The 14,267-nt window shown below is 47.2% G+C and overlaps 1 protein-coding gene across 1 annotated transcript in view; it reads left to right on the top strand.

The window, feature by feature from the left end:
- LOC138488387 (uncharacterized) overlaps positions 1-14,267 on the top strand; it is a 273,772-nt gene that overhangs the window by 61,407 nt on the left and 198,098 nt on the right. The window contains exon 2 of the mRNA XM_069615326.1: positions 4,678-5,164. The gene's annotated coding sequence lies outside the window, so the exon portion shown is untranslated. The remainder of the gene's footprint in view (positions 1-4,677; positions 5,165-14,267) is intronic.

Here is a 14,267-nt window from a genome sequence, read left to right as displayed (position 1 = left end):
GTGGCTGGGGGTGGGGGTGGTGGGAGACATGAGTGGGGGCCTGGTGGTGCTGCCCCTGCACTGCTAGGGGGTGGGGGTGGTGGGAGACATGAGTGGGGGCCTGGTGGAGGCTGCCCCTGGTGGCTGGGGGTGGGGGTGGTGGGAGACATGAGTGGGGGCCTGGTGGTGCTGCCCCTGCACTGCTAGGGGGTGGGGGTGGTGGGAGACATGAGTGGGGGCCTGGTGGAGGCTGCCCCTGGTGGCTGGGGGGTGGGAGTGATAGGGGACATGAGTGGGGGCCTGGTGGAGGGTGCCCCCCACTGCTGGGGGGGTGGGGGGTGAGAGACATGAGCAGGTGTGCAGGGTAGTCCCCTGTTTTGTGGGCTGCCTGCAGGGGCCGTGGAGGATGTACAGGGAACACCTGTGAGGACCCACCCAGCCTAATCACGTGTGTAACTTCCCGCGCACCCCTGTAATACACGTACCCAGCCAAATCGCGTGTGTAACTTCCCGCGCACCCCTGTAATACACGTACCCAGCCAAATCGCGTGTGATAATTCCCGCGTACCCCTGTAGTACACGTACCCTGGCTAATCGCGTGTAAAACTTCCCGCGTACCCCTGATATGAACGTTACCCGCTTTGCGTTTCTTGTTTGGAAGCCCTGTAAACTGGTCCAGGGTTAGCGCAGCCCTTTGCGATGATTTAGCGATTTTGATGGCTTTTCCTTGCGCGAGGGCGTTCTTGGGGGCGTTACTGGCGCTGCTGCAGGGTCGCTGCGATACTCTGCGCCACGGCTGGTTTGGGAGCCTAAAATCCATGAATACGCTGTGCGCGGAAATCGGTTTTGGCGCACGCGCCTGGCGCAGACAATCGCACGCGGACACTCTGCGCCAGCCGCTTGCGACACTTTTCTGCGAAATTCTATGAATTACCCTGTATATGAGTAGAATTGGAGTTATATGAAATCAATTCAATGCGTGACCAATAACACTTTATGGAAAACTTCTAAGAAAGTGGAAGCAAATACCCTGGGAGGAAAGGAGAAACCACCAGGTACAGAGTCTTAAGGAGAGGAGAAATTCCACCACACATCAGTGTAACAAGTGTTGTGAAAAGAGACTGTTAAGGGAGCAAAATTACAAAAGAAACAACCCAGTAGCAAGAAACCAGGAGCGGGGAAACCAGGTATTACCCAAATTGACCTTTTAAATGGACCTTTTGCACAATTGACCTAACTGACCTTCTGCACAATTGACCTTTTATATTATTTGAGTTATTTTATATATGTATTGGGTTAGTTTTGGATTATAAATAATATAAGGGGATTGGGTGGGGGGTTGCAGGGGTTTTTGGATTGGGTGGGGAGGTTGTGGGGGTTTCCCCCCGCATATATGTCCTAATTGATCTTCTAAATTAGGTCAATTCTCTCGAGGACAATTGTGAAAAGGTCAATTAGTATACAACCTTATAAATAACCTATCATATCCTGAAGGAGAAGGAGAATAGGGCTGAAGGGCCCCTGAGCCTTGGTGATCATACAGACCATTGGGATTAGACCAAAGAATGGAAGAGAATGTTGATTTAAAGGTGGTGCTCCGTACAAAGAAATCCAGACTCCAGACCGGCGACTTCATTGCCTGGTGCTCCCTCACCAAGCCACAATCCATATACTTCATGACCAACACGGCCACCTGGGAAGTGAGTGCACCCTTGACCTAGCAAAGAACTGGGTCTTCTGGCCTAGGCTGGGCCCGGAGGTTGACAGCTATTGCAAAACATGTGTCCAATGCATCACCAGTGAATCACCCACTCGTCTGGCAGTAGCACTACAGCATCTGCAGAGCTATGGAACAATGGATTTAGTCTGTGTTGACTTCCTGAGCCTAGAACAGGACATCAGTGGGATACAAAACACCTTGGTCATAACTGACCACTTTACCAGATAAGCTCAAACCTGTCCCACAAAGGACCAGAAAGCCACCACCATAGGCAAGGTCTTGTGGGAGACATTCTTCATCAACCATGGCTGGCCTGCCCGACTCCATTCTGATGAAGTTCCTGACTTTGAGTCCAGATTGATAAAAGAGCTTATGAAACTAATAGGTGTGAGAAAGACCAGAACCACCCCATACCACACTCAAGGTAACACTCAAGCTGAGCAATTTAATCGCATACTTCTGAGCATGTTGGGCATCTTAGCAGCCCGAGAAAATGTTGCCACCATGTTCCATACATACAATGGTACGGGAAATGACAGCACCCGATTCACCACTTACCAGCACAAGTTCGGGTGAGATGGCAAATTACCCATAGACCTGTGCTTTGACGTCTCCTCTGATGCGACAGGTGTAGAAAATGCTGAGAACAATGCTGCCTGTAACAAAATAAGGTATGACGCTAAAATGCAATTTCAAGATCTAAAATATGGGGACCACGTCCTTCTAAGAAACCTGGGAAGAACAGGAAGAAATAAACTGGATGACCTTTGGGAACCCCAGCTGCACATCATTGATCACCAGATCCATGGATTGTCTATAAAATCACCTCCTACTCCTTTGAGATGATGTAGAGTTGAATCTGGAAGCTGCTGAAGCTACAACTTCCACAAGAAGGATGCTTTGTCGAAGTAGCCATGAGAAACCCGATGAGGGACCAACACTTCTCCAACTAGCAGGAGTACTGTACTGTAACAAATCTCCAGTACAGAGAAAAGGGACAGGGTTTTAGATAGTAAAGCCCTGAGACAGGAGATCACCCATAGCCCACTTGGACTCCTTCCAGAGCACTAAGCGGAAGACAGTGAGCTTCTGGGGGAAAGTGGGAAAAGGAAGAATACCTCTGAGGAGGTGCAGCTGATAGTTTGACTTCTTAGAGATGTCAGAGATGTGAAGAGAAAAGGAGAGGGTGGAGTCGAAGATGACACCAAGGTTCTTAGCCTCACAGGAAGGAGCAGGAAGAGGGCTCAGAGTGGGCGGCCAGTGAGACAGAGGAAAGGAGTGAGCGGATGTCCCAATGAGGAGGCTCTCAGTCCTACTGGCATTAAGGCAGAGATCATTGATGGCACACCATTCCTGAATTGTGGCCAGACAGTCTGGTATGAGAGAAGAAGCAGATGTGGCTGAGGAAAGCCTGAAAGAGAGCGGAGTGTCATCCACATAACATTGAAAATTGGAGCAGAAAGTATCGATGCAGTGCGCAAAAGGTGCCAGGTAGTGGTTGACGAGCCAGGGAGAGAGGTTAGACCCCTGGGGAAGACCACAAGTAGAGAAAGAGATAGAAGAGAGGAAAGTTGGACTTGGGAGGGTCGGTTGGTGAGAAAGGAGGTCAACCAGGCCAGGGCCTGATCAGTAATACCAAGGTTGTCCGGGAGACTATTGAGCAGGGTAGCATGGTTGACCATGTCAAAAGCAGAGGATAGATCAAGGAGAATGAGGACAGAAGGGAGATTAGAGTCATAGATTAGAGTCAGTATGAAATAACTGAAACGTCACCTTGCATTTCAGCACTATACTTTTCTTAAAGATTAAAGAATAGAAAAACAAACACAGGCCCTGCACGTTCCTTGGAGCTCTGTTTTGAATGATGTAACGCTCTGTCGTTTCACAGCCTTTTTAATTAGAGAGGGGGGTTATCTATAGGGGGCTGTTCCTCGTTAGTCACTGTTAGCGTAATGGTATACATTTATTCCTTAATTTTGACCTAACCGTTTTTCTCACAGAGGTGGCTGGGTTGACAGTGTGTGATATTTGTTTTCCCCTCTCTGTTACGTTGGGGATTTAAGAAGGGAGAGGGGGTACGATAAGGCATGTAAGCCTGCCCTTTGGTGCCTTTTCGACATCTTTACAAGTAGCACATTTTGTCAGAGGCTAACTGCCCATAAGCTGTTTGTTTGCATTACTGCTCAGCAGCTGTTGGGAAGCTTTTCTGTTCGGAGCGCCTAAAAGAAGTTTATTAGTCACTCTTCATTAGTGACTCAGTGATTCTGTGACTAGAGAGAGGGAAGGAGGGAGAAACCCTGTTATGTTGGTGTCTTTCCAATTGTATATCTTTTCTCCACTCATTTGGGGCCTCCCTTAAGTTTTCCCCCCTCTATTGGTTCGGAGAGAGAAAGAGCTGAATGCACCACAAGATTTTCATGAAAGGAATAACACAAGACTCAAGGGTTTTGGCTACCACAGTGGAACACCCTATTTTCAAGGAGACCGATTTCTATACCTAGAGATGTGTTGTTGGGAAATGGTATTGACTGCCATAATATTAGGAGGGCCCAACTGTTTCCGCACCCAATTCACCTAGGGATCTGGTAAAGCGGTACAGAAAAGGAACTTAACTAGTGGACCAAAGACTGTTTACCAATGTGTCCATGGGTTGATTAAGTGATTTACACTTTATAATGGCACCTGTGACGAATCAAGGGTATTTGTCCCTAGCCCTTTAGGGTGAGCCACCCCTTTGGAGGATAGGGAGGGTAGCCCACCCAGCCAAACCCTCCATACTGGTTGGGGCAAGTGGGACCTCAGTGGGAGTGACTCCCTTCTCAGAGACAAGGACTCCCATTCAGATAAGGAACTCCCTGCACATGAACACGCTATTTACCTACATTGGATGTAAAAAGACTGTTGTTACTTCTGTTGTTGTGAATACTCCTCTTTTAAACCACCAACCAGTGACACTTCTTTTATGTCTTTACCATCAGATAATGCCGAACAGAGTCTGAATGCCCTGGTCAACAAAGAGGGACACTGTTCTATTTATCCCTGTGATGTGTATAAAATGACAGATTGTAAAGTAAAGGGACTCCTACTGAGGGAGGAGAACTGCTATGCAGAGTTAAGCCTCCAAAGAATCAATGTCCTTATATGTTGGCGTTCTACCCGACCAAGAAGCCGAGGTTGGAGGAGAGGCAGAGACGGAAACACAGCTGTCTCATCTGGTGCTGCGACCACGAAAAGCTGTGGTGGACCAGTAGGCCTGTAACAGACACCAAGACCAGACCACCTGAGGGAGCCTGGGTCCCTGAAATCCTCACACATCGGACCATAGCTACTGAGCCAAATAGCAACAGGGAGAGGCGGTGTGGTTACGGGAGCCTGAGAAACCAGACAGACATTGAGTGAAATCTATGCACGCCGACAAGGTTAAGAGAGCCTGAGAAACCCTGACGGAAAATATACCAATACAAGGTACGACATTGTGTTTATTTGTTTGTTTGTTTATTTATACCGCGCGCCAAACCCTGAGGTAACTGGGTGCCAGAGACTTAAAGCAGGTTACAACAAATTATAGGCATACATGATAATAACAATAAGTGCAAGTGACCGGGTTACAAAGTGGTCAGAGGGCAGAAAACGGAAGAATACAATGTTGAGACAATGGTTAATAAGTCAGACAGTGGAGAAGTTCTTGTTGGTGAGCCAGGACTTAGTTTTGACTCTGAAGGTCCAGAAGGATGGTTCTGCTCTAATGTTCACAGGTATAGCAATGCATTGTTTGGCGGCTAGGACCGGGAAGCTAGAACCGCTGGCTTTTTTTAGGGTGAATTTGGGGATGGGTAGGCAGTGAGAATATAACGTTCTGGTTGGTCTGGCTGATATGTGTTTGTTAAACTTATCTGCCAGATACTTGGGGCGTCGTTAGAGAGGCATTTGTGGACGATGACGAGAGATCTAAGGGTGATTCTGTCTCGTGCTGGGAGCCAATGGGCATCTTGTCTAAAGCTGGAGATGTGAGAGTGCCGCGGGATACTCAGAGCTGCTCTGAGGGCATTATTCTGCAGCACCTGAAAGAGTGTATTGAATTAGTCGATTTTTGAGAGCACTAGCACTCTGGCTAGGGTAATGCAGCTAGAAGGCGAGAGGAAAGCCTTACAGGCATTGATGAGCTTATTTGTGTAGGCCGTGGAGGAGGATGTGGCGTTTACCTGTTTTTTGAGCGAGAGTGTGGAATCCAGGTAAACCCCCAGGGTTTTGATTTCTTTGGCCACTGTGATTAGGTTACCATCTATGGTGATAGAAGCGTAACGGGGGTCCAGTTTGTTGGGAGCCGACGAGAAGAAGCTCAGTTTTCTCGTCGTTAAGGCATAAGCCGTGTTTTGCCATCCAGGCTTGGATCTCCAGGTAGAGGTTGTTAATCCGTATGGAGTCCTCTTCATAGCAACCTGAGAGGGTGATGAGAACCTGGGTGTCATCAGCATAGTTTGTGTATGTGACACCTAGATTATCTAGGCAGTCGAACAATAGCGTTGTGAAGATATTGTATAAGGTTGGCGAAACGCACAAACCTTGGGGGACGCCACAAAGGATGGGAGTGGAGAGGGCTGAAGCCCCCCGGTGAAAAGACCTGGGAGGTTCGGTTGGCTAGGCAGGATTGGACCCATGCGGTCGCCTGACTGGAGAATGCAGCTGAAGCCGTCAGATGTTCCGTAAGGATCTGGTGGTCAACGAGGTTGAAGGTTGCTGAGAGGTCGAGCAGCAGGAGAATGGCTAGATTGCCCTTGTCCTTTGCCTCGTCCATCTGAATTTTTAAGTCCAGAAGGGCTGTCTCTGTTCCGTGCCTTGGCCTGAAGCCAGATTGTCTGAGGCCCAAGAGGTTGTTCTCTTCCAGATGCTTATGGATTTGCAAGTAGGCCACTCTGTCTAAGATCTTTAGGATGTATGGGGACAGTGGTGATTGGCCTATAATTAGTGGGGTTGTTAGGGTCTATGTTCTTTTTTTTTTTAGGAGGCGCATGACCCACGGCTCCTTGAGGCTGCTAGGTACTGAGCTTGTTTTGAAGGAGGAGTTGATTAGGGCTGTTATGAAGGGGGGCGCAGATCGTTGGCGCCTTCCTGAATGATAGAGGCTTTGCAGGAATCCCCTTGGCATCTGGAAGGCCTGAGGCCTTTGATGATGCTTTCCACTTCTTTCGTTGAGACAGGGGCGAAAGAAAAGGGAGGGCAAGTTGGAGTTTTAAGAGTGGATGGTCGTGGAGAGTTTGCTTTTTTGGCTAGGCTGGTCTTTTTCTGTTTGATTTTCAATTATAGCATGGCAATTTTGTCTGCCAAAGCTTTTTGGATTCTCTCATACCAGTCTGCATCTTTCACACAGGTTTCTATGGTTGTGGAAGGGGACTCAAGTTCCCTGAGGATAATGAAGAGCTCTTTTGTTCTTGATTTGGCATTGTCAATTCTGTTGTCATAGGTCTCTTTTTTGGCTACAAGGATAGCTATTTTGTAAGTGGTGGCCGCTACCGTGAATAGTGTTTTGTTGGCTGGGTTAGGTGTTTTTCTCCAGGCTGATTCTGCCGCCTGTTTGGCGTTCCAAAGGATTTTAAGCTCAGGAGTGAACCCTTTGTTCAGGTGGGCTGCCGGTTTGGCTTTGGTAAGTTTGATGGGAGCGATGATATCTACTGCTGATTCAAGTGTTTTGTTATAGAGGTCAGCAAGTTTATCCACATCTAGGTTAGTGTAGTTTTCAGGGGTGAGGATATTGTAGATTAGAGGTCAAAGGCTTTGCAAGGTGATGTTACGGTTATTCCTAGAGAGGGTTTGTGGGATGGTGGCTGTTATGGTGTTCGGCTGCACCTTCCCTTGGATGGAGAAGGAGATGACGTGGTGGTCCGACCAAGCAATTGGTTAATTTTTAAGGATGGTGGTGTTGCAGTTGTGGTCCGCCAACCAATCCAAGGTTCTGCATTTGTTATGTGTTGGGGCTGTGATCCTGTGCTTGAACCCTAGTTGGGAGATAGTATTTCCAAGGATAGCGCATTAGTCATTGGGATCACTGAGGCCTAAGTTTAAATCCCCAAGTAGGATGATTTATGATCCTGTTTTGGTATTGTTAGTAAGGAGGTCGGATATATCTGTGTAATGACGATGAAAGCTTTCCAGGTTACGGAAGCCTGAGACACCTGAGAATAAAAAAAACCTGTGAAAAGGGGACCAGCGGTGGTATCAAAACTGTGAATATTGGCTGGAAAGCTATCAACGTTACGGGAGCCTTAGCGACCTGAATATGTAAATACCCTATGAAAGGAGAAATTATACTAAGATGAAAAGTGTGAATAAGAGCTGGGGAAGCTATCTGGATCACGGGAGTTTGATAAACCTTAATGCACAAATACCCTAAGAAGCAGAATTAAGAAAGAAAGGACACATTGAATCAAGGCTAAACAACGAACAGAAAGAACAGAACTTAGATAAAATAGGGTGAACAATCACCCTACCTGAAACAACTTGGATACACGAAAATAACATAAATGAGGATCAGAGAACCTTAGGGAGAACCCAACATCTTGAAGGAGGAAGCATTTGGTTTTGTTGTTTCCCGGACGAATGGAGAGGTTACAACAAGAGACAGTTTTCTTTGATACCAGAAGAAAGTGAAACCCCAACTTGATACAAAGACTGTGTTGTTTTTGAGACCCAAGCACACCAGATAGAAATTGGACCAAGCACACACCCGGTTGAGGCTATTGAACAAAGCCTCCCATTTCCCTTTTTTATTTTGCTGTTTTTCCTAAAGTGGTAGGGCCAGTTAATCGGATAGGATTTAGACTGGAGATCTTTCATTTGGACTTTAAAGCCCACTTTAGCTTTTGCTTTTCTAGATAGGGAGCTTCCCTCATAGAAGTAGGGTAAGTTAGGTGTTGTATCCCTTTTTATTTATTAAAAACCTTAAAAATGACTCCCACTCGTCCGAGTCCTTCTTCTGGATCGCAACATATGGTGTCAGAGTGGGATATGGACAACCACGAGATACAGTCCATCAAACCGATATGTAGCTTAACACCTGAGATGGGGTTGACCCACTTCCCAGTAGAGTTAGGACCACAACACCCTGTTTGGCCAGACTCCTGCGGTCACCCAAATACTGATAGAAGTAGGTTGGGCCTCACTATTCACCATTACTTCTAAAGCGATCCTACCGATTTGGCAGTACGTAAAGAGGAAAACTATCAGATCTTTAGTCCCTGTGACCAGTGTATGCCTGTGAGGGACAACGCTATTCTTAGGGCCTCATTACGAGTCCGGTGGTAGCCGTGCTGGTAAAAACAGCAGGCTGCCGCCAGACTCGTGCATTTTTCCAGCACCTGGCTTCACAAAAACACTGAGATATTACAATTACAAAGGCTTACCGGCACAGTTGCTTACCGGACCGGCACACTCGTAATGAGGCCCATAGTCTAGGTACTCACATAGACATCCCACCAGGATTCTGGTTCTATGTAAGCCCTCTGGCAAACCCTTGACCGGAAACCAGATTAGGAGTGTTTCCCTGTGAAGGAGAGTTTCAACTCATCCTCCTAAACTACTCTCCCCAAATCCAGTGAAATCCAGAGAGGGGAGTTGGTGGTGCATTTTCTATATGAGGTCCTCCTACAAGATCCATCAATCTCCCACTGAGTTAGAGAGACAGTTATGCCCTAATGGAATCCAGATAAGACTTACCACCTTCTTGGATAACATGCAGGCCTCTGATCAACAAAGGCCCTGTGAACCCTCCTCCACTGAAGAGAAAAAGAAACCTGAGAGTCCTGTGTCCACGTTCCCTCTTTTTGTAATGAAATAGCTTTTCTGGGGAACGTGAAGAAGAGGAAGAACGACTCAACCATGAGGATGTAACAAACTACTCAGAGGGGCCTGATACATACAAGGAGTTGGGTGAGATACATCAGAAAGAGATTACCCGGGACAGAAACCCCTCTAACGGTAGTCCAAATGGAGAAATCATGGGGGATTATGAAATTCCACATCTGTCCCTACCTTCCCCAGAGGACATGCATGTTATTCATGCAGGAAATTCAGACATCTCACGCAATGTTGTCCCCTAAATTTGAGATCTTCTTCCCCATCGCAACCACGAAAAGTCCCAAAGATGGCTCGGTATACTAGAATTGAGAATCTCAGAAAGAAAGGCACCCCTAAATCTCTCCCTAAGAACAGGAGGCCCCAAGAAAAAACTAAAATAAATAGCTATCTGCGAATTACAGAACCACTGCTACCATCAACATCAGAAGGTTTGGGCTTATCTCGACACTCGGAGTAAGGGCTGTACCATGCACCCGGGACTAATACCCTTGTGATGGGAAGGGTCACCTAAGAGGGCAGTCCAATGTATTAATGAGAAACACGAATGTACAAACAGCCAAAGAAAAGGAGACACTTTGAATCAAGGCTGAACAAGTAACAGAAAGTACAAAACTTTGATAAAATAGGGTGAACAGTCGCCCCACTTGAAACAACTTGGATACAAGAAAATAACATATATACGAGGATCAGAGAAACGTGAGGAGATCCCAACACCTTGAAGGAGGAAGTGTTTTGTTTTGTTGTTTCCCAGAGGAATGGAGATGTTACAACAAGAGACCGTTTTCTTTGATACCAGAAGAAAATGAAACCCAACATGATGTTGTAAAAGGTTTGTTACAAAGACTAGGAAGAATATCCTGTGTTGTTTAAAAGAAACGTTTGAAACCCAAGCACACCAAATAGAAATTGGGCGAAGCAGAAACCTGGTTGAGGCTATTGAACAAAGCCTCCCATTTCCTGTTTTTAGTTTGCTGTTTTCCCTAAATTGGTAGGGCCAGTTAGTAGGATAGGATTCGGACTGGAGAATTTTAATTTGGACTTTAAAGCCCACGTTAGCTTTTGCTTTGCTAGGTAGGGAACTTCCCTCATAGAAATAGGGCAAGTTAGGCGTTTCATCCCTTTATTTATAATACAAACTTAAAAATGACTCCAACTCATCCTAGTTCTTCTGCTTCGCCACCCACCCTAGGCTTATATTATTATTTGTTTATTGAATACTCATTGAGACTGCACTTCAGGCCTTTAAATAAAATGGTATTTTTTGCAAAGAGACCCTGCGTTTGGGAATGTTATTTGTTGATTATTTATTTAATGCTCATCAGAATTGTAATCCATTTTATAAATGAAATGGTATATATTGCAAAGAGACCCTGCATTTGAGGCTGTTATTTATTGATTATTTGTTTACTTAATTCTTATCAGAGCTGCACTTCAGGCGATTAAGTGAAACTGTATTTCATTCGTTTAAGGGACTCCACAGTTGGGGCAGTTATATATCTGGCAATGATTTATCTAAGTTCTTATTATTATTATTATTATTATTATTATTATTATTATTATTATTATTATTATGTAATGGTTGCCTTTTATGGGCTCTGGACAACAGCTGTTGTTACAGGAGCATATTTTTCTTTTCTGGGTACTCCTTCCAGCCAACCGACCCTTCCGGTGGGATTTTGTGTGGGGGTTGTTCTTTGTTACAGGAAAGAAGTGGGATTCTGGGAGCACAGCCCACATTCACTTCCAATGGAAGCACTAGCTCTAGAATAGGTAGGAACAGAAAGGTATTTCCCTTGCTAGGCCTCCCCGGAACTCTGTAAAGCGCATGTGCGTGGTGAGATGTGTGTCAGTCTCCTGCAGGTCTGGAGGTTGCTTTAGCAAGTTACACTGTTAGAGAGAGGCGATACATCTACCTTCTGTCATGCCGCCGGCGTCTAGTCGCCGGTGGGGGCTATGGAACACCTGGCGTTGGCGGCGCCGTTAGGTCGTCCATTGTTTTCCTGTCCATTTCCGGGTTTTTTGCCCGCTCTAGTCTTTCTCTGTATCCCTGGTTTTGCTACTTAAGCACCGCCCACTTCCGGGTTCGGTGCGTTGCAACTTTGTTTCTTTCCCTTGTTGCTTGCTCCGTGTGCTTTTTCCTCCGTGCTTACCTTGCTGACCCTTGGGCCACCAGTCGGGGTCTCTTCGCCGTTCTTTCTTTTTTTCTCGCCCGCAGCGCTCCTTCGCCGTCCTGGTTCTCCTGTCTTCCTTTCCTTTTCTCTCTTTGCCACTTGCCCTCTTCGGCTGATTTTTCCTCGTCCACCTCTCCTGGAATCTTCTAAGGACTTACCTCGCCTTCCGACACCTGTCCAGGATCCTTGCTCCAGTCATCCTCCTTCTGACATCGGACCTGCAGATCTTCATCACTTCTCTCTCCGGACCTGCTGGACTGTTATCTTGTTCACCGAGGTTTTTTTTAAGCATCCGCTTTTTTACCTCATCTATTCGGTCCCTGCGGGAAGGAAGCCTCTTGCTTCCCTGCTTGGCAGGGAATCAGGGTGGCTTCCCACCGCGGACGGCCCTACCTCTTCTCAAAGAAGAAGAAGATCGGAAAGAAGGCTAACCGCCGCAAAACTTCTCCAGAGGACTCAGGTGAGGAGGAAGGGGAGGAGGTAGTGGATGTAACTGATACGCCTTCTAAAGCTGCGGAGGTTGACACCTTCATTTACTGGGCAAAAGCACTTGCCTAAAAGGAGAATTTCAGTCTGGATTTCTAAGCCCCGAGCCCTATGCACAGTGCCCCAACCAAGCACCTGCATGTTTCTGCCTTGTGCTCAGGGGCTCCTTTGTGGTTTGAATCTAGACTATACCCGGTTCTTCCCCAGGTATCTCACCAGGGTCCCTCTCCTTAGTGTTGTACACACTTGTATTTCGGGAGTGGTTGCTCCCATTAGTGGAAGGAGCAAGACTGGTTTATATTGGCAGGCTGCCCAGAGAAATGGCAGTCATTATAATTGAGTCACAGTTTCCCCTCCATCACTTCCCATATGAGAGAGTGTGGTTCTCTGACGTGGGTCCCGTACTTTCCACGCCTTGGTAGTCCAGTTGCAATTCACTGAATGGGGCCAATAAGGCCGAAAAATGTCTTAGGATGTTTGTTGTTGCCTTGCAAATACATGGCCTAGCAGTTCTGAGCAGACAGCTCTCATATTTGGCAGGTCCAAGAGTAAGGGCACCAGACGTCCCGGTTTTGCTGGGACTGTCGCGGAATTTGGTGCTCTGTCCCCCTTCGCAAGATTATATTTCCATTGGAAACTGCAGTGGTCCCGGTTTTTTGTAGTAGGTCTTCATAGCTGGCACAGGCAGGAATGCACAATCTCGCACAGAAGAAATGGTGCATTTTACAACTTAAGATAGTGTTCGTTTATGATCAATTAATTATAACATGTGTTTGTTTGAACAGTAACACTTAAACCCCCTTCTCCTCCAAACGCTACTGAAGTGTGTAGTGGCTTGACAGCCACTTTCAAGAGTTAGTCCTATTTTTATGTTAGTTGCCAAGTCCCAATTTTTCACTTTTTAAATCTGTTCACCCTATCCAAGAGTGGTTTTGAAGTGGCTGTTCCCCTTCTTTAATGGCGAAGAAGGGCTAAAATAATTATGGGCTGGTAGGTTGCCCAGAGCAGTGATTATGATAATGATTCGTTATTTATATAGCACTTACGCTTAAGCGCTGTACTTAGAACATGTTTACATACATCATCGTCATCCCAACCAAAGTTGGTGCTCGTTTATCGACCTCAGAAAGAGAATCCCACGAGAATCCGGGCCGAGTGGTGAGGCTGGGCTCTGAACCGAGTGCGGGCCGGAAAAGGGGCATGGCCTAATAATAATAATAATAATAATAATAATAATTTGGCAGGTATCTGAGCGCTACTTATTATTACCCACGGTGTTTGGTGCTCATTTATCGACCTCGGAAGGATGAAAGGCTGAGTTTGGCCCCACCGGGATTCTAACCTGCGTTAGCAGGCTCTGCACGGATGTCAAAGCGAGCGCTCTACTCGCTGTGCCACTTAATTGCGAGCCTCGGAGACAAAGAAAAGGGGAGGAGCCTGGAGCTCCGGGCCCACGGATCACCTGCGCATCTCATCAGAGCGGGGAGCAAACCCGCCTAGCCCCGGGCTGCTGACGGGTGAAATCATTTGTGTTTTGAAAAAAAAAAAACGGCTGGATGATCCATCTGCAGCAGAGCTACACCAGCAGTGCGGCTCACCGGGAGGCGGGGCCTAGAGAACTGGGCCGCGGCGGAGTGCAGGCCCGGAAAAGGGGAGTGGCCACAGCGAGCCCCTGAACAAAGAAAGGGGGCGATGCCCTCTCTCCGCCTCGCCCGCGGGTAAGGGGAGAAACATTCCCACCGGGACACGGCAGTGAACACCCTGAGCAGGCCCGGGGCCACAGTGAAAGAAGGCCTATCAACACCCAGGCCCGGAAGGAAATATTAATTAACTTTTGAAAGTGGATTTCGAGGCTGGCCAAGCGGCCCAGAAAAGGGGCATAGCCTACCACACCCGGCAACAGCAGTAAACAAGTAAACGGAGAAAGCTGTCCGTTGTGGGCAGGGGTGAGGAAATGGAACATCAACCCCTCCCGCAGGCCACATCTGTGCCAAACCCGAGGGTAGCGGCTCCACCCGGAGTGCTTTTGCGCCCTCGGGGGAATTCCATGCTGGGTGGCA

The sequence above is a fragment of the Ambystoma mexicanum genome, chromosome 9, assembly GCF_040938575.1.
Source record: "Ambystoma mexicanum isolate Mex_15411 chromosome 9, UKY_AmexF1_1, whole genome shotgun sequence".
NCBI lineage: Eukaryota > Metazoa > Chordata > Amphibia > Caudata > Ambystomatidae > Ambystoma > Ambystoma mexicanum.
The sequence above is the reverse complement of the archived record's forward strand: the minus strand, read 5'-3'. Positions and strand labels throughout refer to the sequence as shown.